Source organism: Lepidochelys kempii, chromosome 12 (assembly GCF_965140285.1).
Source record: "Lepidochelys kempii isolate rLepKem1 chromosome 12, rLepKem1.hap1, whole genome shotgun sequence".
Lineage (NCBI taxonomy): Eukaryota > Metazoa > Chordata > Testudines > Cheloniidae > Lepidochelys > Lepidochelys kempii.
The window spans coordinates 25,487,021-25,513,913 of NC_136391.1; the positions used below are offsets into that span (position 1 = coordinate 25,487,021).

A 26,893-nucleotide genomic window follows, 5' to 3' on the forward strand; every position below is an offset into this window, starting at 1 on the left:
CCAAGTCCAACCACCCATCCCAGACTTTCTAGAGCCCTTCCAAAATGTGGCCGCTCTAGCCCTTTCTTCGTGATGCAGCATGAGAAAACTTGACTGTCCAGAGGACAAAGAAAGTCAGCCTGTGGGAGTGTGGAATACTTTTGCAGGACTCCCAGAGTATGGGTCCAGTGGGGCGGTGTCTACCTGAAAAGCAGTAGGCCTCGAATTGTGGATCCTGACTTGATTCAGGCTCAGACTCTCCACCCCTGTGGAGTCCTGGGACCTAGGTTCAGCACGATGTGTGTGTAGACAAAAGGGAATTAGGCTTGAGCCTGAGTTCAAACGCTAGGCTTACACTGCAGTGTAGACATACCCCTGTGTTGTCTAACACATTTTAATGTATCTGTTTAAGCCGGGGGTGGAGGGCAAACTTTTTGGCCCGAGAACCACATTGGGTTTTGGAAATAGTATGGAGAGCCGGTTAGGGGAGGCTGTGCCCCCCCATCTGCCTCCCCCCTTGCTTCTTGCTCCCTGACGCCCCCCCCCGGACTCCTGCCCCATCCAATCCCCCCCCCTGTTCCCTGACTGCTCCCCACCGCCTCATCCAACCCCCCCTCCTTCCTGACTGCCCCCATTCAACCCTCCCCGTTCCCCACCCTCTGACCATCCCGACCCCATCCACACCCCCGCCCCCTGACCACCACCCCGAACTCCCCTGGCCTCTATCCAACCCCCCCGCTCCCTTACCAGGCAGCACAGAACACCGGACCCAGAGCGTTGTGCCAGTGTAGTGTAGTAAATTGCTCTCCATAACTGCTACCAGTAGCACATTCCTACGTGGAGCAGTTTAATACACTACACCAGCAGCATGGCGTACTGAGGCTGCAGGGGAGGAGGAACAGCAGGGGAGGGGCCAGGGGCTAGCCTCCCAGGCCAGGAGGCTCAGGGGCCAGGCAGGAGGGTTCCGCGGGCCGGATGTGGCCCACGGGCCATAGTTTGCCCACCTCTGTTTTAAGCGGTAAATATACCCCCAAAAAAGTCTACATCACAATTTGTTGCAGGAATTTGAAGACCCTGTTAGATCCAAAGAACCAGCTAAACTAAACCAACTAAAAAGAACATACACAGATCCTTCATTTTCTTTTAATATTTAAAATTTTGACTCTTGGTGGAATTCTGAGCCACTGCACAAGTGCAGAATCCATGTGCCATGCAAGTGCATAACCTGGTCAGAACCAGTATGTGATGGGGTGGGATCTGAGTTATTACAGAAAATTCTTTTCTGGATATCTAGCTGGTGAATCTTGCCCATATGATCAGGGTTTAGCTGATTGCCATATTTGGGGTTGGGAAGGAATTTTCCTCCAGGGCAGATTGGAAGAGGCCCTGGAGGTTTTTCGCCTTCCTCTGTAGCATGGGGCACTTGCTGGAGAATTCTCTGCTCCTTGAAGTCCTTGAACCACGATTTGAGGACTTCAGTAGCTCAGACATAGGTGAGAGGTTTTTCACAGGAGTGGGTGGGTAAGATTCTGTGGTCTGTGTTGTGCAGGAGGTCAGACTAGATGATCATGATGGTCCCTTCTGACCTTAATATCTATGAATCTATGTGCCACACAGAATTTTTTTTTCCTCTGCAGAAAATAAATTCTGCTGGAAAGGTGTTGCAGTTATGCTTTTTGCCCACCAGGGGATGCTGTGGCACTAGAACACAGAGCTCACTGGGAAGAGAAGAAGCTGCATTCCTCATAGTGCCCTGCCTGTGGGGCCAGGTCAGGAGGCACAGGACATGGGGGGGATGGACAGCGTGGGGCACATTGGGCTACTGGGGGATCACAGACTGGGGTTCAGAAAGGCTACTGGGGGACAGACTGGGGTGGGGACTGATTGGGAGTGGAGTTGCAGGGCCACATGAGGACTGGGGGAGGGGGTGCAGGGACACATGGAGACAGGGGCAGATGTGCCTGACAGAGAGGCTAGGGGTCAGCCACGGTCTGCATGGGGGAGGCTCCTTAACAATCCCTCGCCCCCCCACCCCAAATAAAAACCTGTTCCATACTTCTCACCCACACACAATAACCCTCCAAGTTCATTCAACTTCCCGCTCCCTCTAGTTGTCTATTACCCCTGACTCTCCCAAGCCTTTGCACTGCTTCTGAGGGGGGCGGGAAATATGTTTATGTATTGTATTTTAAATGAATTATTTTTCAAAGTTCTTTATTAATATGCCTATTTGTCCAAAAAACATTTCCTGGATCTTTTTTGTTGTATGTATTATTACAGACATACTTGCTGACAGGTATTCTGAAATAAATTACCAAAATAATTGAAACTTGCAAGCCTATATTGTTATTTTGACAAATAAAATATGCAACATTTTAAAATATTGAGTGCAGAATTTTTAATTTTTTGGTGCAAAATTCCCCCTGGAGTATAAAATAAAATCTTTAAGATATACAAACAACTCTCTTGACCTATCAGTCTATATTCTGTCCCAGTAGTAAAGATCAGCTGAGCAGCTCTGTCAGAGTTCCTTACAAGGTACTTTCCAGAACTTTATCAGCAAATGGCCATCACTTTTTGTGGAAACTGCTTCCTCTGACAATCCACCAAAGATGGGTTTTGGCAGTTTTCAGGGTACAATGCCAGGCACGATAATTTGGTCAGACAATAGCTAAACTATTAATAATTATTAACCATACTTTTCTCGCTATATAAATATAATCATCTATAGCGCAAGGACAATATACTTGCAGATGCTCTCCTGGGAGCAATAGCGGTTATGATTTATAAATGGTTTCCCATGTTTAATTTTTTTGTTTTTGTTTTTTAAAACAGTTCTGATGCTTTAGTGAGGAGCATTTGCATTCTTAAACACGTTCCTTTGTCTGTTGACTCAACTTAGTATATGAAAGCTATGACATTTCAAAATTGTTGCAAAAATAGATTTTAGCATTCATTATAATTTTAAGTTTCCACTATTATTTTCATACGCAATAGATTTTTGTTTATTCATGTAAATATTGAAAATGTTTCACATGCACGACTTAATTGTCAATAACCAACTGCTCACACAGAGAGCAGGGTGTCTCCTAACTGAGGAGGAAGAATGGATCCAAGTACAGTGGGAAGGATAACCTGCCATTAAAATAATGATCAATAAGTACAGTTGTCACTCAAAAGTATTTTCAAGAAACCATAACCAGTAGTGGCTATCACTGAGATACTGAACAATAATTTAGAAGCCACTTTTAAAAATGTACATGATGCTAGCTTTTTCCATATGCACACTATTACTGCTTTTTGTTTCAAATGTTACACTGAAGCATTAACGCGTGTTTTCAGGGATTATTTTCTCACTCTCAGTCTCCCAATTCAACATTTCAAAATGCAGTGATGTAATTTTTTTTCCTCCTTGCTAGACAAGTTACAATGCCCTGGGGAAAGCTTGATTAAAATGTCAGTTTTCCTGATTGCGTACAAATGTACTGAGAACAAGAAAGCGGGTTATCAATTTGTACACACAGTGAATATTTGTGTTACTCTGAAGAGTAAAATGATAACCAACATTTGGCCAAAATCTTAGGATTTTTAAGTATTTTTATTTTTGGAACATTTCTGTCTGTTTGAAAAAAGATAACAGAATAATCACTTCACTGTCACATTCCCATGTGCTAGTTCAATGCTCTGAATATGACATATATAGACTTTGCTTTTCAGAATTTTTTGTTGAAGGGGAACTGACACTCATGCTCAGAAAATAAACTACTTCCAAGCAGAAAATTTAGTTATAATTTGGGGCTCAAGTTTCACAAAATAACTTTTTCATTCTTATTGCATTTTTAAATAGTGCCATCATGGGTATATCCATAAGAAAAAACAACATAAGACGACCTTTAGGACACCTGGAAGTCCTTAGTACCCTAAAATCATCTAATCTTAATTGTCAAGAATGCTCCAAACCTTACTGTTATTCTTGACATTGAGTATGTGTGTAATACTACATGCATATATTACACACACCACAATTAAATTTGCAACATATATTTCACAAAATAAAAGTGAACCATCTTTCCACTCTGCCTTTTCTCTCTTTCTATAGCTTTTCTTCAGTCCATAACATTGTTTTCACTCATTTTTTTTCATGCTATTGTTTGAGTCCATGAATCCAGTGTAACTCTGAAAAATCTGTAGGCTCCATATTACAACAGTTTGCTCATTATAGTCAGCCATCTCCTGCCATTTTAGAAAGAACTCAAAGGATTTCATTATGACTATACAAGAACAGCATATTAACAGTCAAAAATGTAAATATCCAGTTTGTACTACACTTTGGAGACAATGGTGATATTCATAAAAATGAGCCGGAGGAAGTTAGTCCCAGAAAAATCTATAACTGCAAATCAAAGTTGAATTCCTTGATGTATGTATTTATAGTAAAATTACTTTGTCTATGTACTATTAACATAAAACAATAGATTTACAGATACGGGAATCTATGAGTTGAAAAATAAATAAGGCTCAGAGTGGATACTGACTGCCTGAAATAGATTTGCTTTCAGTCACTTCCATTTAGTATCCAAGTAAGAGGTTTGTAGACTAATCTTGTGAAATCTGTGGATCATTAAAGTGACATTCCATATTAAAAAAAAAAAAAGGGGGGGGGGCTCTGACTAGTGTTCTGAAACTGATGTGATGGAATTCTCAATGGGGTCTATTATCCTCTCAGTGTGTGGGGAGTTATGGTCATAACTCATACATAAGAATGAGATATGATATGAGTGTCTGTCAACTCAAGCACATTTTTGTAAGTCTCTTAAAAAGACCATCTTATTTCCAAATGGTGTACTAGGGTGTTTTATTTTATTTTAGATTTGTAAGACATGTGCCCGTCAGTTTCTAGGTACATTCATCGTAGTTTAAGAAGTCAAATCTGAATGTAACTCAGTTCAGCTAACTCCTCAAAAGAGAACTCCAAGCCAAAAAGAAGAGGGGGGAAAAAACCGCCCCCCACCCCAAAAGAAAAAAACACCATACGACCCAGTCAGACTACTTACTCAGCAAAAGCCTGAGCAAACAAAACCTGCTGCAGGGCCTGAAGGTCAGCAAACTGCCTGACTCAAGGGCCTCCCGAAGAGCATACACCTGGCCAAATTCCACAATATAAATCCTCTGTGAACCCAAAATCATCCCACTGATATCAGTGGAGTTATTCAGACCACAAGAATGAAAAAATAAAATTTACACACCAGCCCCTGCTCCTCCATCCCCAGAACTCAAAATCGGGAAATTTATGAATGTGCATCTCAGCTGCCTGAACTATTAATATGAATGGGTGGGAAGGCAGAGTGGAAAGAAAAAGCTTTTGGATCAGACCTAAAATAGGTAGCAGTCAGGATCCAAACCTTAAGGCTTCCTAGATCAACACCTAGAATTACGATTAAAAACAAGTTGATAGCCAGGGAAATCTATGATGTCTACAGCAGGGATCGGCAACTTTTGGCACACAGCCTGCCAGGGTAAGCCCCCTGGCGGGCCGGACCAGTTTGTTTACTTGCTGCGTCCGCAGGTTCGGCCGATCACGGCTCCCACTGGCCACGGTTTGCCACTCCCGCATTGGCATGGGATGGCGAACCGTGGCCAGTGGGAGCCGCGATCGGTCGAACCTGCAGACGCGGCAAGTAAACAAACCGACCCGGCCCACCAGGGGGCCTACCCTGGCAGGTCGTGTGCCAAAGGTTGCCGATCCCTGGTCTACAGAATAAGTGTAATAAGTTCAACATGAGAAGAAACCATTACTAACCCATTCTGTAACTGTTGTTCTTCAAGACGTGTTGAAGCGGAATGGACGTGTACACATGTGTGCATGCCCAGTGCACTGTTGGAGCTTTTTCCCCTCAGTAGTACCTGTTGGGGCAGTGCACGCAATCCTCTGCGGCCCTGCACTACTAAAACGGCAGAGCCACTCCTAACCCCCACAGTTCCTTTTTAACTGAACAGACTCTGGAAACACATTTAAGAACAACAGTTATGGAATACGTTAGTAACCATTTCTTCTTCTTTGAATGATTGCACATGTCCATTCCACTTCAGATAACTCACAAGCAGGTCAATCTGGAGATAGGATTGGAATCTACCTCAATAATGATCAAAGGACTATCTGTCTAAATCTGGCATCTTCTCTAGATTCCTGAGAGATGGCACAAAATGTCCAAATGTCCAAAATACACACCTGGACTAGAAAGGCAGCAGAGGCTGTGTGAGATCCAGCTGAATGTGCTAGTTCCCTGTTCAGAAAAGTTGCACACGTTTGTTCTATGAAATAGCCAATGTAAGAAGAGAGCCATCATTAGATTCTTTGAGAAGAGACCAAAAGTCCCTTTAAATTGTCCTTGCAATTGTTTGTGGCAATTGCAGACAAGTTGAATGGTTTAGTCCTGCCCAAGTACTATACTAACACTCCCTTAACATATAAGGATGAAAAAAGACTCCACACATTATAAGAATTAGGTTTTGGGAAGAAAGTTGGTATATATATTGCCTGACTGATGTGGAAGTCAGACACCAGTTTGGTGACAAACTTCAGATGATGTCATAGGTATACTTGTCCTTGCAGACGGTTATACACAGAGGTCCAGAGATTTGAGCATGTAATTCATCCTCTCTCCTGGCTGTGATGAGAACTACCAAAAAGGCTACCTTGTCTGAACATGTAGCTAACAGCTCAAAGGGATGATCCACTAGCTTTGCCAATATGAGGTTCAAGTCCAAAGGGGAAAAGAGGAGCCTTTACTTGGGGATATCACTGGTCCAGGCCCTTCAAAAACCTGACTGACGTGGGATTGGAAAAAAAGAGTGATTACCAATTGGAAGGTGGAAAACAGAGTTAGCTGCCAGGCAGTGTTCCCTCTAATTTTTTTATGTCCATGTGCAGAATGAATTTTATTATGTACACTAATATGGAGGTGATGTGTGGCAGGGTGGGGCAGACGGTTGGGGTGTAGGGGGGTGAGGGTTCTGGCTGGGGGTATGAGGGTTCTGGGATGGGGCCAGGAATGAGGGGTTTGGAGTGCAGGAGGGGGCTCAGGGCTAAGGCAGAGTGTTGGGGTGTGAGGGCTCTGGGCTAGGGCAGGGGGTGCAGGCTCTGGGGTGAGGCCAGGGATGAGGAGTTTGGGGTACAGGCTGCCCCAGGGCTGCGGCGGGGAGAGAGGCGCTTCTCCCTGCCTGTACAGCCCTTGATAGCCTGCTGCACATCTGCGCAGCTTAGAGGGAACTTAGCTGCCAGGTGGACCCTGATGGAACTAATGGCCAGATCTTGCTGTTTCAGATATAATAAACTTGTTGTACTGAAGCCCAGACCAGAGAAATTCCTTTCTGCAGGGACCAGATGGAGACTCTCTTATATTTTGTCAAGTAAATACACCCAGTAGAAGGGTTTCTTCTATTCAAGAGCAAGTCTTGCACCCACTCTGAACATATCTCCTGAGGTGTCAACCAAAGAGCATCTAGGTTGTCACCTGAAGGGCCTCTAGGTTGGGACAGAGGACACAACTATGGTCCTGTGAGATCAAGTCCGGATCCAGCAGTAGTATCAAAGGAGACTTTTCTGAGAGGCTCAGCAGAATGGAAGACCAGGTTGGTGAGGCCACACTAGTGCTATGAGTATCACTTGGGTGTGGTCCTACTTAATTTTTAACAACACCCTGGATAGCAGTGGAACAGGAGGGAATGAGTACAGAAGCTTGTCCGTCCAGGGCAACAGGGAAGTGTCCAAGAGAGATCCTGGACCCTGACCTGCTCGTCAACAAAACCGATGACACATCCTGTTGATTTGAGGCTCTGAGGATAAAGACAAGAAGCAATGGGCTTAAATTGCAGCAAGGGAGGTTTAGGTTGGACATTAGAAAAAACTAAAAACTTCCTGTCAGGATGGTTAATCGCTGGAATAAATTGCCTAGGGAGGTTGTGGAATCTCCATCATTGGAGATTTTTAAGAGCAGGTTAGACAAACACCTGTCAGGGATGGTCTAGATAATGCTTAGTCCGGCCATGAATGCCGGGGACTGGACTAGACTAGACGACCTCTCAAAGTCCCTTCCAGTCCTATGATTTTGGTTAAAAATGCCCCATAGTTGGAAAATGAACCTAACTACATCTGGGTAAAGAGACCACTTGTGGTGGCTGGTGAAAGACCTGCTCTGCCAGACTCTTTTGGATGCCTGGAAGGTGGGAGACTTTGAGGGGGATTGAATTGGTGATACAAAAGTCCCACAGTAGCACTGCCTCCTGGCATAGCAGAGTCACTCTCCCATTCCTTGCCTATTCACATAGAACATGGCTGCTGTATTGTCTGTAAGTACTAGCAAATTCTGTCCGCTGTTATGGGGAAGGACAGTATGACAAGCGAGTTGAATGGCTCTCAATTCTCTTATATTTATGTGGAGAGTTAAAACCTAGGTTGACCCCCAACCTAGTGTGGAAGTGTCCATAAATAAGGTCAAAGTAGGTTGAGGAGGAGCAAACAGATTGGATGGGTGTGTCCACCAGTCCAGAGAGGCTAAGATTTGTGTAGGCACCCAAACCACTGTGTTCAGATGATAAACGGGTAAGTACACCAAGCTCAGCCATCTTTGCAGATTCTTGAGGTGAAGCCTGGAATGCCGAACCATGTAAGTACATGAGGCCATATGTCACAGAAGGCTGAGGCAATTCGTTACTGTTGTGGCAGGGTGGGCCTTCAGAACTAAAGAAATGGCCATGATAGTCTGGAAACTGGTTTGTGGGAGGAAGGCCTTGGTTTCCATAGTGTCCAAGGCTGCTCCTATGAACTCTATCCCTTGTACAGGTGACAGAGTTGATTCTTCCTCGTTGATGAGCTATCCTAGTGTGCCGAAGATGTACTGGATCACAACCATGCTGGACAGTACTTGGCCCTTGGACTGACCTCTCACCAATCAATCATCCAGGCAAGGAAACACTTGAATTCTTGATTTCCTCATGATCACCACCACCATTGCCAAGCACTTTGTGAACACATATGGGGCTGTGGACAGGCCATATGGCAGGACTGTAAACTGGTAGTGAGACCGGTTGACCAAAAACCTGAGGAATTTCTAGTGGCTTTGATGTATTGTCACATGGAAATACTCATTCTTTAAGTCAAGGGCAGCATACTAGTTACCAGGATCAAGGGAAGAGATAATGGAAGCCAGTGTAACTATATGAAACTTAAATTTTCTTTAGGTCTTTGTTAACCTGTTGCAAGTCTAGTATAGATCTTAGACCTCATTTTGCTTTTAGGATAAGGATATAGTACAAATAAAAACCCCTCCCCCTTTGAAGTTCAGGAAACTCCTCTATGGCTCCCAACCGGAGGAGAGAATGAAGCTTGAATCATCTATGCATTGTAATGGCCATGGCTCTATCCACAGCATCCAAAGCAGCTTGAAGCAAGGGCCTGGCTACTAACTTTTCCTTGTCCACCATAGCAAGAAACTCCTGTACCACCTCCTCTGGCAACTTGTCCATAAATTTTAAAATGTTATCCCAAACGTTAAAGTTATAGCAAGTCAGCAATGCTTGCTGATTGGCAATCCTGAGCTGCAGCTCAGCTGTCAGTTTCCTGCCAAAGAGACCAAGCTTCTTTGCATCTTTTGACTTTGGGGCAGATGCTTGCTCACCCCGGTGCTCTCTCTCACTGACACATGAGACAACTAAAGACCCTCAAGGGGGGTCATTGTAAAAATGTTCAAAACCTTGTGAGGGAACATAATACCTCTGCTCGGTTCTTTTTGCTGTGGGAGGTAGGGAAGATGGAGTTTGCCACAGCACTTTGGTGAGCTCCAGAATAGTCTCATTAATAGGGAGCAACACTCAAGAAGGTCCCACAGTTGCCAAGATATCAACCAATCTGTGAGATGTCTCTTGAACCACTGCCACCTGAATATCTAAGGCAGAAGCCACTCTTATTAGAAGGTCCTGGTAGGCCTGGTAATCATCCATTGGAGACGTGGAACACCCTGACACTACAGCCTCGTCAGATTATGAGGAGGAAGACACCAGGGCTGGGTGAGATGGAGCTTCCCCCAATTCTTGCAAGAGGGAGCAGTTTCACCAGAGCAGATTGTTCAATTCCAGTCCCGAGCCCAATACTAGGAACCGTTTCCTATTGCTCAGCAGGGAGGACCGCAACATCTACTAGAGGAATTACAATGGGGAGGGTGTGGAAATTACCTGGAGTCAAGTGGAACCCCCCAAGGGTTTCAAAATGGCCACTGGTATAGTCCCGAAACCCAATTCCTTCCTGACCATGGACACTACTGATAAGCCGAGAAGGAGCTTCTGCTGGGTGCCAGGGATGGTAACTGCTCGGAGGGAAGCAGGTGACTAATGTGATGCAGCCATGACACGTATGAGGTGACTTTCTACTCGGATGATGAAACAGATTCATCTGAACAAGGAGGAACTGTTACTGTTGGTGCCTGGAGTCTGGAGAAAAGGGCACTGGTGATATCATTGCCGGTTTGCCTCTTGAGGGCGCCATACACGGAGGTACTAGACTGTCCATTGGTGCCCCCGGTGCAGGATACTCAACTTCAGTAGATGGCAAATCCTGAGAAGTAATTGTTGGTGCCAGGCAGGATAATTCTTGACCCTCCAGTGAAACCGGTACCAACAGACTCAGCAGCCTATGCTTCATATATTGACAGCACTAGGATGGTCTCTTGCAATTGTGGAGCCAATGAAGACTGCACGGCTGAGCCAGATGCTGCTGCCTTAGGAGTCTGTCTCAATGAGACTGGTATCCGCATCAGAGTCAACGACCCTGCCTGAGCAGTTATCTGCATCAGCAAGTGCCTCGGCATTGAGTGCACTCTCCCCTCATTGCAGCATGTTTTCTGGACTGTAGTGTTAGGGACCTCAGTCTCCCAGATACTGAATCCTTCAACACAGTCTTTTGGAGCCTCTTCCTCAGTACCGGAGAAGGAGACCGGCACTGAGAGTCTGTCAAAACAGGAGTGCTCCTAACCAGAGCAGACATGCTCGGGACCCACCCCAAATAGGGAGGCTCAGAGTGTGAACCCAGGGCTGCCTCCATCAGAAGATGTTTTAGTCTGACTTCTCTGTCCGTTTTAGTTCTGGTCTTAAAGTCCCTGCAGATTTGGCACCTGTCTCTGACATGAGCCTCTCCTAGGCACTTCAAGCACCTGGAGTGTGAATCACTAGCCAGCCTCTGCTTCTTGTATGCATCATAGGGCTTGAAGCCTCAGAACCGAGGAATTCCTCAGCATTGGGTTCCAATACCCAAACAATGGGAGCTGAAGAGTACAAAAAAATTACCTCAATAAAGGAAACCTACTACGTAGCTATTCTAACACTAAAACTATTAACTATTAATGAGCACACATACTATATATAAATGTAGAACAAGGGAAATTAGTGGTAGCAACAACCATCACGGACAGTAAGAAGGAACTGGGGGTGGATTTGGGAGCAGCTCTGCCCTTCATACCATCGCACAGCAGCGTGAGGCAGTAGAGGGCCCGAGCACCATCCTGACAGGTGCTGCTGAGGGGAAAAATCTCTGGCAACAGAGCACTGGGCACGCACCTGCATGAAATGAAATGGACATGTGCAATCACAAAGAAAAAACAGCATTTATTAGATATTTTTGTTTACATGGGAGCGGTCTGCAAGTATAGCCACATGTGCAGCATATTGGAAATAACCAAGAGATGGTAAAATGTAGCAAAGCTTCAGTCACATGGAAAAGTCAGTGTCCTGGTCAGGCGGTAGGGGGGTGCCTAGTGGGGGAGGAGGAATGGGTTTTCTTGGTTTGTGTTTTGTTTTTTAAACTTTTGGCTCTCTCTCCCTTGTGGGAAAACAGTCGTAGTCGTTAAGGATCCAAATGAACTGGTATGGACACTCTGAACATTATTTCTTTTAGATGAAGTTTCAGGCTCCTAGAAAATACGTAGGTTAAGGGAACTACTTAAAAAAAAAAGTAATACCATCCATGTCTATTTTATAAAAATAGTAAGAATGAAAAGAAAAAACTTCCAACTACAGAAAAAAGGATGTTTTGGGTTTGAAGAGGCATTAGTATTATAACTTTGAAACTAAATGACTTTGATCTTTTGTTGTGTAGCTGGGTTTTGGTTTTCTGTTTTTACAGTATCCTGAGTTAAACCATGTATATTAAATCCACAGCTATAGAGCAAGTTTAGTCTCTACAGCAGGGGTAGTCAATAGGTGGATCGCAGGCCAAATCCGCTAGATGCTTTTGAATGGACCCTGAAATCTTTTTAATTACTGATTATCATTATTGGGTTTTTTTAATCATTTTCTCTGGAGTCTGGACCTTGACTATACCTTGAACAAGAAATCTTGACTTCAGCAAAAAGCAATTAAGTACCCCTGCACTCTACTGAATAGGTATATTCTTCTAAAGTGCTGACAAGGACATTAACACCAATGTGTACCAGAAGTGAAATGGAATAAATATTAACTTAGCATTCAAAAGGCAAATTTCAACTCCATTTTTCCACTGATGCTATTTCAATTCTATTTTCAATCCGAACTTCTCCAGTACTCTCAACTTGAGAATTAGTAGTGCCAACAGCATGATGATTACAATTTGGATCACAAAATAATGGAATTTCTGACTGATAAGTAACATCAATAAATGTAATTCTGCAAAGGTAGTTCAGCACAAAGCTTCACTACAGGGATAGTGATGTAATTCAAAAAATATAAAAGAGATAAAAAAGCAACAACAAAAACAATTACCCCCTACCTTTCATAACTGTTGTTCTTTGAGAGGTGTTGCTCCTGTCCATTCCACTCTAGGTGTGTGCACACCCACGTGCAGTCAGAGATTTTTGCCTTAGCTATATCCAGAGGGTCAGCTGTTGTGCCCTCTTAGGAGCCGCCAACCCTACGTCCTCTCAGTTCCTTCTTGCTAACAACTCCAACAGAGAGGTAGGAGGGCGGGTAATCGAATGGACATGAGCAACACATCTTGAAGAACAACAGCTAAGAAAGGTAGGTAACTGTTTTTTCTTCTTCGAGTGCATGTTCATGTTGATTCCATTCTAGATGACTCACAAGCAGTATCCCTGGAGGTGGGCTTTGAGTTCACGGTGGTGCGGCTTGCAACACTGCTCTACTGAAGCCAGCTTTGTCTTGGGCTTGCTGGGTAAGCACATAATGAGATGTGCACATGTGGATAGATGACCAGGTAATGGCCCAGCAGATATCTTGAATATATATCTTGAATAGGCCCTTGAGCCAGGAAGGCCACCGATGAGGCTTGTGCTCTAGTCGAGTGGGCAGTTACAATCGCCGGAGGAGGCACTTTCACCTGTTCATAGCAAAACCAGATACAGGCAGTGATCCACAATGAAATCCTCTGGGTGGACATCGGATGATCTTTTATACTGTCTGCTACTGTGACGAACAGCTGCGTCGACTTACGAAACAGCTTGGTCCTTTCAATATAAAAGGCTAGTGCTCTCCTGACAACCAGAGAGTGTAATCTATGGTTCTCCTCAGAGGCTTTGGGAAGACTGGAAAAAGCATGTCCTGGCTCATGTGAAACTGTGGAAGCTAACCGTCGCTGTAGATGAACAATGGCTTGAATAAGCAGATCGGTGCCAGCAGCGGGGGGGGATCGGTATCGTGTTGGGGAACATTCCTATGGCCTAGGTGTCAGCGATCCCTGTCAAGGAGATGGTTGGCAGGACGATGACCGGTACCAGCCATACGGTGACAGGTATCTCCCTCTGGGTGAGCCTCATCAACAGGGCAGAGACCAGGAACACGGTTCTGGCAATCTGAAGCAGCGAACTGACGACCTGGGTTGACGCAGATATCTGAGACGCAGTGATGGAGAGCACTGCCTCTGCTCCGAAGACTAGCAGCCTTCACTCGCCCTCTGGGAGGGTGTTACTGCTGGCTTCCCTTGTAGGGAGCCTTTGCTAGGGTCATCGCAAGATGCAGTGCCAGCTGAGCTAGGAGATTAGGCTTTGCTCTCTAGGTGCCGGGAGAACCTGGGAAGGCAGCAGCTCTGCCAAGAGTCTGGGACCTCTACCACTCCCTGGAGTCGGTGGCAGACCCCCTCAGGGGGCTAGAAGGCCCAATGGGGGGGCACCCCCATGTGGCTCCGGGGAGGGTGGGTAGTCCAAACAGGGTCCTTTACCCAATGCCCCTTGTTTTCTCTTGCTCAGTGCCAAGTCACGCTTCTTCAATTTCTTCTTAGGCACCAGTGAGGGGGCCCTCAAACAGATGTCACTCTCCTTCTGTGCCTTGGGACAAAAGTTCTTACAGGTGTGACACTTTTCTTTTACTTGTGATTCCCCCAAGCACTTCAGACTTCTGCTATAGGGGTCGCTAACAGGCATAGGCCTGTTACAGTAAGCACAGGGCTTAAAACCTAGAGACCAGGGCATGCCCTGCCTGGGGAAAGTCCCCACAGGGACCTTAACTAAGGCCTGGTCTACAGTACGGAGCTAAGTCGAACTAACTTACAAAACTTCAGCTACATGAGTCGACGTAGCTTAGGTCGACTTACTGCGGTGTCTACACCGCGCTGGGTTGATGGGAGAAACTCTCCCATTGACTTACCTTACACTTCTCGTTCCGGTGGAGTACCAGAGTCTATGGGAGAGCGATCACTAGACCTGCTAAATCGACACCCAGTGGATCGATCACCAGAAAGTGTAGACACACCCTTACTAACTACAGTGCTTAACAACTACTTCACTAAGCTAACTACTGTCAACAAAAATATTTACAAAACTCTTAAAACATTAATCAAAGGAGAAACCACTTGCTAGGCAAGGGAAAGAAGCACTCCGACCAACTGCCACAAGCGGTAAGAAGGAACTGAGTGCGCATAGGGCCGGTGGCACCTAATATACTGACACATGAGCAAGGCACTCAAGAGGTCGCCACAGCCAACCCTATGGATACTGCTAAGGCAAAAATCACCGAAGACTGTGCACGTGGGCGCACACACACCTAAAATAGAATCGACATGAGAAAGCACTCGAAGAACATATACAGGCTACACAAGTAAGTTCTAAATGACAGATTTTTGAAGATAACTGTCATAAGCATAGTAATAACCAACAACCAACCTATTGACTGTAAACCTGGTAACCTCTGCAGAAAGTTACAATATAGAGCTATTTATGTCCTCATATATTAGTTATCTGTATATTAAATATTTAACATAAAAGTAGTATATTTTGTTTTACACACCTTTTCTAATTTAACTGTCTTGAACGCAATTTTACCTTTTGTTAAGATAAACTACTAGTAATTTCTTTGACTAGCTTTTGGCTGGTGCAAGATACTTTTTAACAAGTAGTAATTTTGTTTCTAGTAGTAAAATAAGTTGTTCACCTTAACAGAGTAAAAGACAAATGTAATCAGACCTGTAACTAGTAAGCAAGTTTATTTGTAAATATTTCAATTTTATATCAACAGATATAAAAATGAAGGTCTAGAAACTACAAGTGGGTTTTAGTGAATTTATTATGCTAACTCTCCAACCATGGCTTCCAGTGGAAGAACTTTGCCAGTGATAGAAAATTAAAGGGAAAAGGCTAGTATAGACAAAGCCAGTATCACTACTGCTAAGATATGGCTGGGTTTTAAATGTTCTTGGGTGATGGAATAGCTTTGTTGGATCTCTAAAGTGACCTTCCCAAAACAAGCCAATATTAACTCCTTTGTGCTAATGATTTTACTTTGGCTGATATTTGTTTTATAGTATTGCCCAGAGGTAACAGATATCTTACAAAAACATACAGAGACAAGACCCTGCCCTGAAAAGCTGCTATCAATAGAAGTTTCAGGATTTTGGTGCGGGAAGATGGAGGAAGACCAAACACTTTGCAGGAGTCTTCTCCATAACTTGAGAATTAATCTAGTCAATTGAAAGCCATTACTGAGTAGTTTGTTCAGCAGTTAGCTTCAGTACTGCAGTACTTTCAAGCTATCGTACCATGATAGCTTTAGAGGCAGCACTTTACAGACACTTTGTTTTATTTGGCAATATGAGCAAAAGTAAGTACCTAGTGCCCTTATCAAAGCATATTAAAACAAACCACCGCCTGTTATCTGTGATCCAGTGTGTAACATGCATCTTGAACTCGAGTTTTTTCTTTCATATTTATTTTGCTTAAAGTAATTGCTTGTATGACAACAGATTACAAAGTAATATCTGGAAGGTATTAGTATTCATGACTAACTTATTACTGTTTTTCCATACATAAAAGATCAACTAATCCATTACACTCAAACTGAATAGATAGGTTCCTGATGAGGCACTAGTAATAGTATGTCCTCCACTAATGGCTGAAGGAAGAGAAGGAAAATTAACCCTTATTTTTAAAATGTTTTCAACAAAAAACTTTCTGCCAATAAGAATAGTGTATTTGCTGTGGTAATTGCTCACAACTAAGAATAGTGGAGCTGCCCTAAAATGAAACCACGAGGAGTCCGGTGGGAGATCTGTTAGTCTTTAAGGTGCCACCGGACTCCTCGTTGTTTTTGTGGATACAGACTAACAAGATCCTAAAAAGAAAGACGATTGGCCTAACTCTGCTGATGCTTCAGAAGAAGAAAATTCATAAAGTTTTACTACTACTATAAGCATTCTTTTGGCACCCATCATCATGGTATTTAGGTGCTTTCATGTGGCTCCTACTCTCTGCTAGGCTCTCATGAAGTTAATGGTTTAACTTTACTGCTCTCAAGATAGGTTGTTCAATTGTTTACAACCACATCGAACCACAAAAATCCTCAAAGTGTCTAAGTCAATTCATCTAACACATAAAAGTCATGGAATCCATGGACTCCCTTAACAATAGTCCAAACATAACTGATTTAGCAGGGTTGAACCATAAGTATGTATCCAGTTTTGGCTATAGCATGAAAGAACTACCAACCGCAAAGTACTAACTTACGAATTTCATAAAGAAATTAAGTATACCTGACCAGCTATTCTACTTTTCATTGAACGTTTCCACCCCAAAAATCAGACTATTTTCTAACTGAAAAGATGCCAGAGAGACTACTGTAAGTAGTCAGTCATGTTGCCTTATATAAACATAGAAAAATGTGAGAAAGCAATTACTTAGACTCTGGGTATCCTGAGCCTCAGCAGCGCTGGAACCAACGGCTTGTCTTCATGGCCATGCAGTGCAGACTACGGGGGTATGAACTGCAGCACATGCTGAAGTACTGTGTTGTAACTGCCCTGTGTAGACCTTGCTAAAGGGTAACTAGTGCACTTTAATGTAATCCTATAACAAACTATGAACCTTTTAGTTTGTGCTAGCAAGGTCTACGCAGGGCAGTTACAGCACAATACTTCAGTGTGTGCTGCAGTTCATACCCCATAATCTGCACTGCAGGAAAATGTAGACAAGCCCTTAGTCTAAGCAAAAAAAGTTCTGCAAAGCTACTCACGATTTCTGACTGCTGTGCTGACTTTATTAAGGGCCAGATTTTTATCACCATGCTCAAACACAATACTCTACAACTAGTCCCATTTAAGAAAATGGTTTAATGGGACTATTTGTAGAGTGAATTGCTCTTCTACAGGAGTAAGGGTCACAGAAGTTGATCCTAAGAAGTGATCCAACACACTCTAGAGATGCCTCAATCACTTCATTATATGAAAAGGCTTAGGACAGGATCACTTCCGCTGAGGAAAACTGTAATTACTGAATAAAGATGACTTATTTAAGGATATTTAGAAAGTTGTACAGATTACATGCAAATCTGATGCTGCTCCACAGAAATTTAATTAATCATCATTTTATACTTGTACACAAACTCATGTAGAGCACATCTGAAAATCTGGGGTTAAGATTATATTATGCAGGGAAAGTAATTTAATGCATAAGATTCTGATACCAAAGTCTCTATGGAATCAGTTTGGTGTTATTAATTTGTGGAAAGTGATTATATGGATAGTGTCAGTGTAGCCTTACTTTGTGATATACATCAAAGCAGAAAGTTCCAATTCTGAACACTGGGAATCATGGTAGAGTATCTCAGGTCAAAGAAAGCACTTTAACAGATTTACTATTTAGGTGGACTGATGGAATTAGAAAGCTAGTCTTGTAATTTTTTTCCAAAATACAAGAGATGCTTTGCTGGGCATTTTCTCTAGCTGACATGTGCCTTATATCCTTGTTTTAAACTTGTCTGAACAATTTCAATTTAACAGTAATAAAAACCGCACATCACAATGACATGATGTTTATAACCAGCCAATTAATGGTAAATCAGTTACTTGACTATAAGAAAAATACTGCAGAACTTTTCTAGAAAGCATAGAAATTAATTTTCATAAATATATATTAAACAGTTATTTACAGTTTACATTATTTTTATATGATTATACACATCTGAGTGAGCATTTCTATTGAAAAGGTTGCTAAATCTCTAAGCCATATTTTTAGATGGACCGATTTTAGTTAGTGCATTCCCATGGCCTGTTTTAGAATAGACATGACCTTGAGAAGTCAGGCTCTCCTTTAATGAGTTAGGTTTTGTTATACCTTTTAGTTCTTATTTCTGTTACATAGAAGGATTAATAGATAAGACTGTATTCAGTAAGATATTGAAACAATGATCTGAATATAAATTATCTTCATTCAGTTAGCCATTTAAAACCCTTCAGTGAGTGGCTGAAGAGATATTTTATGTAATATATGAACACTACAAGTAAGGTAGATTGATGGCACACAGCAAGCCCTGAATATTAAAGTAACTACGAGACTAATAAGAGGAATGCCCTTCTTAGATGTTTCCAACAATAAGTGTAGCAGAGAAGAATCTGTCTAAACATATAAGTGCAACTCAATACCCACAATTTTTTTTCCCACAAATACACGTTTCTTCTCTGATTTCATTGTAATGCTGCTTAAGATTAGATGTTCCACATTCTCTTCAGACTGCACTGCATCCCAGTAAAAAATTACAAATATGATCTTTCTTTAAACAGTGTTATTTCTGATGTGTGTATGTACAAATGAAATAGCTATAGCGGCCAAATATTTCCATGTATAAATTATTCACTCTACGTTTGGATATTAAACATTATTAAGTAACACTAATGTACCAGGAAAATACTAAACTCAATCCAGAATTCTTATTCCTTGTAACACAGTTGAGAGCATCTGCTTACTTCGATGTTATCACCTCCCCACTAATTCCCCTCTTTAAAAAAAAACAAAACAAAACAAAATATCCAGCATCCAGGCACTCCTGTTTCCAAGAGCTATTTCTTATGGTTATCTAAACAAGAGTTCTATACTGTGAAGTAGCATGTATTCTTTTGAGTTCTAAAAATAAAAAGAGGAAAACATCATATCAGGACAATGCTGACCTCGGCACATACCTTGGCTAAAGGCCTCATGACAGTTGTGAAACATGAGCTTTTTCTCGTCAAGCTAATATAGAAATTCATGTCTCCATGCCACAATTCTTGTGTTTTGACAAGCAGACTTTCCAAATGGTTTATAGGCTTACTCTATTTGAATAGCAATAGATTCACCAGTGAACTGTTGGAGCTTTGCCCAGGAAAGCAAGTTATAGATATTAAGGTCAGAAGGAACCATTATGATCATTTAGTCCGACCTCCTGCACAACGCAGACCACAAAATCCCCCCCACCCACTCCTGTGAAAAACCTCTCACCTATGTCTGAGCTACTGAAGTCCTCAAATCATGGTTTAAAGACTTCAAGGAGCAGAAAATCCTCCAGCAAGTGACCTGTGCCACATGCTACAGAGGAAGGCGAGAAACCTCCAGGGCCTCTTCCAATCTGCCCTGAAGGAAAAGTCCTTCCCAACCCCAAATACAGCGATCAGCTAACCCCTAAGCATATGGGCAGGATTCATCAGCCAGATACCCAGGAAATAATTTTCTGTAGTAACTCAGATCCCACCCCATCTAACATCCCATCACAGGCCATTGCGCCTATTTACCATGAATAGTTAAAGATCAATTAATTGCCAAAATCATGTTATCCCATCATGCCATCTCCTCCATAAACTTATCGAGTCTAATCTTAAAGCCAGATAGGTCTTTTGCCCCCACTGCTTCCCTTGGAAGGCTATTCCAAAACTTCACTCCTCTGATGGTTAGAAACCTTCATCTAATTTCAAGTCTAAACTTCCCGATGGCCCGTTTATATCCATTTGTTCTTGTATCCACATTGGCACTGAGCTTAGATAATTCCTCTCCCTCTCCGGTATTTATCCCTCTGATATATTCATACAGAGTAATCATATCTCCCCTCAACTTTCTTTTAGTTAGGCTAAACAAGCCAAGCTCCTTGAGTCTCCTTTCATAAGACAGGTTTTCCATTCCTCGGATCATCCTAGTAGCCCTTCTCTGTACCTGTTCCAGTTTGAATTCATCCTTCTTAAACATGGGAGACCAGAACTGCACACAGTATTCCAGGTGAGGTCTCACCAGTGCCTTGTATAACGGTACTAAAACCTACTTATCTCTACCGGAAATACCTCACCTGATGCATCCCAAGACCGCATTAGCTTTTTTCACGGCCACATCACATTGGCAGCTCATAGTCATCCTATGATCAACCAATACTCCAAGATCCTTCTCCTCCTCCGTTACTTCTAATTGATGCGTTCCCAATTTATAACTAAAATTCTCATTCTTAATCCCTAAATGCATAATCTCACACTTCTCACTATTAAATTTCATCCTATTACTCCAGTTTACAAGGTCATCCAAATCTTCCTGAATGATATCCCGGTCTCTCTCTAAATTGGCAATACCTCCCAGCTTTGTATCATCCGCAAACTTTATTAGCGCACTCCCACTTTTTGTGCCAAGGTCAGTAATAAAAAGATTAAATACGATTGGTCCCCAAACTAATCCCTGAGGAACTCCACTGGTAACCTCCCTCAAGCCTGACAATTCACCTTTCAGTAGGACCCGCTGTAGTCTCCCCTTTAACCAATTCCTTATCCACCTTTCAATTTTCATATTGATCCCCATCTTTTCCAATTTAACTAATAATTCCACATGTGGCATGGCATCAAACTCCTTACCGAAATCTAGGTAAATTAGATCCACTGCGTTTCCTTTGTCTAAAAAATGTGGCACCTCAAACTCATGATATAAAATTACTGCAACTGGCAACTTCATAAATAGTGGTAATTGACAGGCTACTCTGTAATTTCAAACAATTATTTGAACTAAGTTTTTAAGATAGGCCATATTTTAGAATAATCAATACAGTGTTTTATTGCTGTCCTCACATTCAGGACATAATCTGCTTGTTTCATTATGTTAATGAAGTATCTAAAATGAACTTCAACAGCTGATGAAGGTACTATTGGGTGACACAGAAGCCTGAGATTTCAGAGATTAAACCCCTGACAATAGTAGTATGAATACCTCACAAGCATTCCTCATTTTTCATTACAAAAAAGTTCCTTGCTTCTCCTCAACATATGCTGCTCTCCTCATTAAGAGCTAGGATTTAAAAAGAAAGTGTCACAAACAGTCGAGATTTTAAAAAGCAAATATTACTTAAACCCACATAAAAGCCACTCCAGTACTTTAGAGAACATTGCGTATTAATTTATAACGTTTGAATCAAATTTTGAGCCCAGATTCCAACTATTTAAGAGAAAACAAAAATGAGAAGTTCACAGTCATCAACGTATTACTATTTTGCAAGACCATAATCCCTCTCCCATAAAAAAAACCAATGCTTTGTGCTCATCTGATCCCTCTCCTTGCTTTCCTGCAGATAACTAAAATATCCTTGCTAGAGATGCTCAAATTCCCACAAACATAATTAATGATATAATGAACAAAAGAGAATAAAAGATAAGTGTTGTAGATCAAGAGGCTCCCTAAACCTTCTTTGGCAAGACTGTTTGCCAGCGAGCTTCATTCCATGTTTCCCAGAAGTGTAATAGATTAAATCTTTGAGACTTCAATAAGTAGTGCCTTCTATTAATAGCTTCATAATACTGTTTCCTATTTTACACCATGGCATTAATTTGTTATCCTGTGCTCACACAGTATGTGCACAAAGAAGTACCGAATGTCAACTTTAAACAATATATGAAGTTATACACACTGCGTTATGACTGTTGGGGGATTCTTTTATATTTACATAATTGTAATACATATATTGTGTTTTTAGGAATTTAATACATGCGTTTGTATTTTGCTCATTTTCTTTTTTGGGTGGACTTTGTTTACATGTTCTTTATCATTTTAATTTAATTTACTTTGAGATTAAAAACAAGTTAAACATTGTTAATATTAAAAAGATAATGACTGATTTGTTGCAATTTTCAGAGAAGCAGGAAAACAATATTTATTTCACAACAAAACACAGTGAACTTTATAAAAAACTGAAGTCCCACTTTAGAAAAATAATTCTCATTTTCCAGAATTAGCACAGAGCCCAGTAAAGAATATGAAGGATTTGAAAGTACAGTACTTATTATAACAGCTGTTTGCTTACAAAAGCATACATGGAATTCAGCTGACATATCTAAGCAGCACGCATAACTTTTCTAGCTTAAGGTGTTAAGCTACTGCATAAAGTACTGGGTATGGAAAGACGTATAGCAATCATTAAAAGGTCACTTAAAAGTGCTAATGTGTTGGGGTTGGTTTGTTTAAGAGAGACTAAATATACTCCAGAGTTAAAAATCAGCATTCTTGAATATAGTCTTTTTTGTTTGCCCTCTGAAGAACTCTATAAATATTTACTATTACATTACAAACTATCAAGACAGCTACCTATATTAATTTACAGAAGTAGCAGTTTGCTGTATCTGAAAGTAATAACAGTTTGGCAATAAATCTTATCAACGTCACAAATAATTTATAACAGTTAATACATGTATGGCAAATGAGTATATAACAAGGCTTTATCTACAGAAACAGATCTGATAGGATGGTTATACTCTGAAAAGTGATTAAGTGGCATTATTTTACTCAACAGATCTGTTCCCTCTGCATATTCAGACAGCTAACTTTAGTGACAAAACCAAATTTATACTGTTTTTTTCACTCCTGTTAGTCAGTCAAAGTCAACAAGGCCATAAGAGAACATGCTCAATTCCATTCCTGTGGTTGGTTGACATAATTGCTTTTAAGTTCTTATTAGTTCACATGTGCAAAATAACAAGATTGCCTAGTTGTAAATGAGGGCATAACATGGCCTGTTGAAGATTTATACCGGTGGGACAGCAGTAGTTATTGAGTTTTGGTTTTGTACTTTTGATCTTTCCAAAGAAAAGCCTTTGATCATTTGGTGTGCTAATTTAAACATCTAGTATGAACAATTCAAACAATTATATGTAATCTTAGCCCCATATCAAAACATATTGGGACAAAAAATTATATCAAGAAATGTCACAAATATCAGTGGAAAGAAATACTAATTTAAATAAAACTATCAGGGATGTCCTTAGGGGAAATCTCTGCAAGGATACCCCCAACAAGGGTAATCTCTTGTCCTGTGGGGGTGGGGAGCAGTTTGCCCACTTGCAGAAAATCCATCCCCCATAATGGCCAATCCCAAGAGAATCGGTGGGTAGCCCAAGGGATCAGAAAGGAGGCCCTATGCCCCCATCCATTGTAACCCCAGTGACACCTCCCCCCAGAAAGGCCTCCTTCCCACACTCTGGCTCAGCTGCTCCATTGGTGCCATTATAGAGATGCCCCTTGCTGTTTTAGCTCCTTGAGTCCCTGGCAGGAGCTAGACAGAAAAGGCAATATAACCAGAGTTTAAGTTCTGAAAGGCCACAGCAGTGTGAACACTTCCCCTCTCCCCAGACTTCTCCAGTCCCAAAAGTGCAACCTTGGGCCCACAAAGAGAGGGTTTCCCCATACCTTGTTGGTGGAGGGGCACGGACCATATCATGGAGGTGAACCACAAGCAGATCAGGGAAGGCATGATCTGTCCTCATGTTACTTTTAAGCCTTCATTTCTGACTCAAGCTGTGTAACTTAAGTTTTCCCCCAGTAGAAGCCACAAGATACTGCTGCGTTACCCTTAAAAGATTAACTTTTAATAAATAGATTTAGTAATCTAACCTAACAAGATGGGGTCTGTTGATTAGAGACAAGTGACTGTACCAAAGACTGAATATTCTGAAAGCTTAAATTATTAAATCAGAGCTTGCTGAAAATTAAGATCTATAGGCACATAACTCCAATGTTACTGGGAACTATGCATTCACACCAACAGAATAATAGATCTGTATATCTAATTAGCTAAGTTTCATGGTAGCTTTGTTAATGAATATTGCAATGTTAAGAAGATTATTAATATTTCTTCATGGTCTCCTTTTATCTGATACCAGTTGACATATCAAGTACATTTTAAAAACAATGCTTTGTCAGCATTTAAGGCCAGGTCTACAGTAGAAAATGTTTGCTCATATAGCTATTCCAACAAATCCTCCTCATGTATACCAGCAAAAATGTGCTTCTGCTGCAACAGCTTATCCTTTCCCCCCAAATGAAATAAGTTACATTGACAAAAGCATTTTTTTGCCAGTAAAACTGTGTCTACAGTAGGGCTTTGCCAGTATAAAAATGTCAGACACACACCACACCCCGGAAGTGACATTAGGATACTGGCACAAGTTTCAAGTATATAGATCTGGCCTGAACTGTATTTTTAAATTGTTAAATAAAACTAGATTTTTCAAAAATAATCTTTCAGCCACAAAGATTATTAGTTTTGCAGTAGCAACCAAGAGCCCAATCACAACTGCATCTACCATACAAATGCATAGACAGGTTTCTGCTCAGGAAAACTTACAACTCGACAAGACAAATACCAACAAATGATGGGAGGAACGGTGATGCAACATACAAGAACAGTAATCAATTTATTTTATTTTTTTTTAATTCCCTAGACTACCCTTCAGCTTAGCCCTTATTAGTGCCTTTTCCCCCTTCCTCCCTCAGGCTACAGACCTTGAAGCAACCTTGTTCTATTTTTTCCCCCTAGAGACCAGAGAAGGCTCCATGCCTGAAACATAACCTCTAATCTTATTTTCTATTTCTAGCACACATTTCACGAACCTTCTCGCATTTTTTAAAATTAAATATTCTCTTCTGCTGTGGACTGCAGTTCCTACATCAGAATGCACTAAGTATTTTAGAATTTGTGACCCTACACTCACAATGAGGAAGATTTTAATTTTGAATTAAGTTTGAGTTTGACTATTTTATTCTATTTTTAGAATTTAAAAGACTTCACTGCAAAGAGACTTTCCAATATTATGGTTCATTTTACTTGTTTGCATTTTATTGAAAACACACCATTTAACACACAAACATTTAGAACTGCATATGTTGCATTTTGGTTTTGCAAAAAAAAACAATTCCCGAAGATTTAAGTATAGTTAGTGCATATTTGTAGCCATTAAGCTTATAGTCTTGTTAGTTGTAGGTTTTTCATTATGCAGTGGAATTCCTCTCCTGACCATCTCCAATAGAGTCTCAATGGCAAATACTTACAAGTCTTTATGCAAATCTGTTAAAGATCCTCTTTTTTACTATTTTGTGCACTGATCATCTGGTTTAGTAGAATGCAATTTCTTGCACTAATTGGATTAAGGTCCTTGGTTGGCCCCTGAATTGTATGTCATCAACACTAATTCTCCCTTTTACCTAATTTGAGCTGAAAAGGTATTAAAGGAATTTTTAGGTCCATATTTTGTCTCCTGCTACTCAAACCCAAGTAATCTGGCTTGAGTGCTCCCTGGGGAAGGAATCCTTCCTCCAAAGGTTACAGAAACACCAAAAGAGCTGTTCCCATTATTCATGTAGTCTCAAGGCTGTTGTGGTGTCTGCGGCATCCCTGCCCTCCACTCACAACACAGTGGTAGGTTTATATTCAGAGGGTTTACATTGTTTCAAGTTCACCAACCATATGCCAACCCTCCACCTCACTCCCTTCAGTGTGCTGTGGATGAAGACCCATAGAGCACAGCTCCCTACAGCTACATTGTGGAGAAGGGACAATGATTTCTCCATTATGCATGAATGCCTACCCATTGTGTCCAAGAATAAGTGACTGGCACAATAATCTCATACATTGATTGCGCAATACAAGTGACTTCCACTGTACTCATTTTAAATTAACTGAGTTCAGAAACTATGCATTAATTATCTTGATGCACTTCGAGTGTTCCCCTCATCCTTGTATCCAGGCTCTCAAAACTACACCAGTTTACATCTACACTATTTGTTAGTTAAAGTAGTGGTCAGTATAGAAGCTTTCTTACAATCAAACTGTCCCCACTAGCTCACAAGGTTGCTTAACTGCACGTGTTTTGGACATAGCTGAATGACATGATTTGATCACAGAAGCAAAACCAGGAAAGGGGGATCGTTTGACTCCCAATAAAATACCAAGACACAAAGAGTTTAGTAAAAAATGTTTAAAGATTACATAGTATATTTTATAATAATCTATATTCACAGCTCTAACGTCTCAATAAATATCACTGACGTTTGTTCCATGCACTCTGTCTACAATTTCATCCTTCCATCCCATTTTGGGCATGGCATCCTAGGTCAATACAGCTGTGACTTTTAAAACTGCTATTTCAGCTTTCATTCTCCATCTAAGACAGGAGAAAACCTTAGGATATCAGATTTTTAGAAAACCAAACAGCTTAAGTTTAGAACTTAATTGAAAATCTGGTAGGTAAAATTTATTTTTAGTTCGTTGCTTTCTGAGCCAACGATTTGGGACAAGATTTGAGAAGGGTGAAATTTCTTTATAAAAAGCAGTAGGTAGAGTAGGAGAACGGCCTCCAGCAGCGAAAGGTAAGGAAACCAAGGCTAGAAGAGTAAATAGAGCAAAC

General features: G+C 41.4%; 1 protein-coding gene across 4 annotated transcripts in view; it reads right to left on the minus strand.

Annotated features, from left to right (window-relative positions):
* Positions 1-26,893, minus strand: part of GARRE1 (granule associated Rac and RHOG effector 1) — a 108,503-nt gene that overhangs the window by 62,167 nt on the left and 19,443 nt on the right. The window contains exon 2 of one of the 4 annotated variants that reach the window (XM_078848124.1): positions 21,432-21,509. The exons of the other annotated variants lie outside the window; for them this stretch is intronic. The gene's annotated coding sequence lies outside the window, so the exon portion shown is untranslated. The remainder of the gene's footprint in view (positions 1-21,431; positions 21,510-26,893) is intronic. 4 annotated transcript variants of the gene reach the window in all.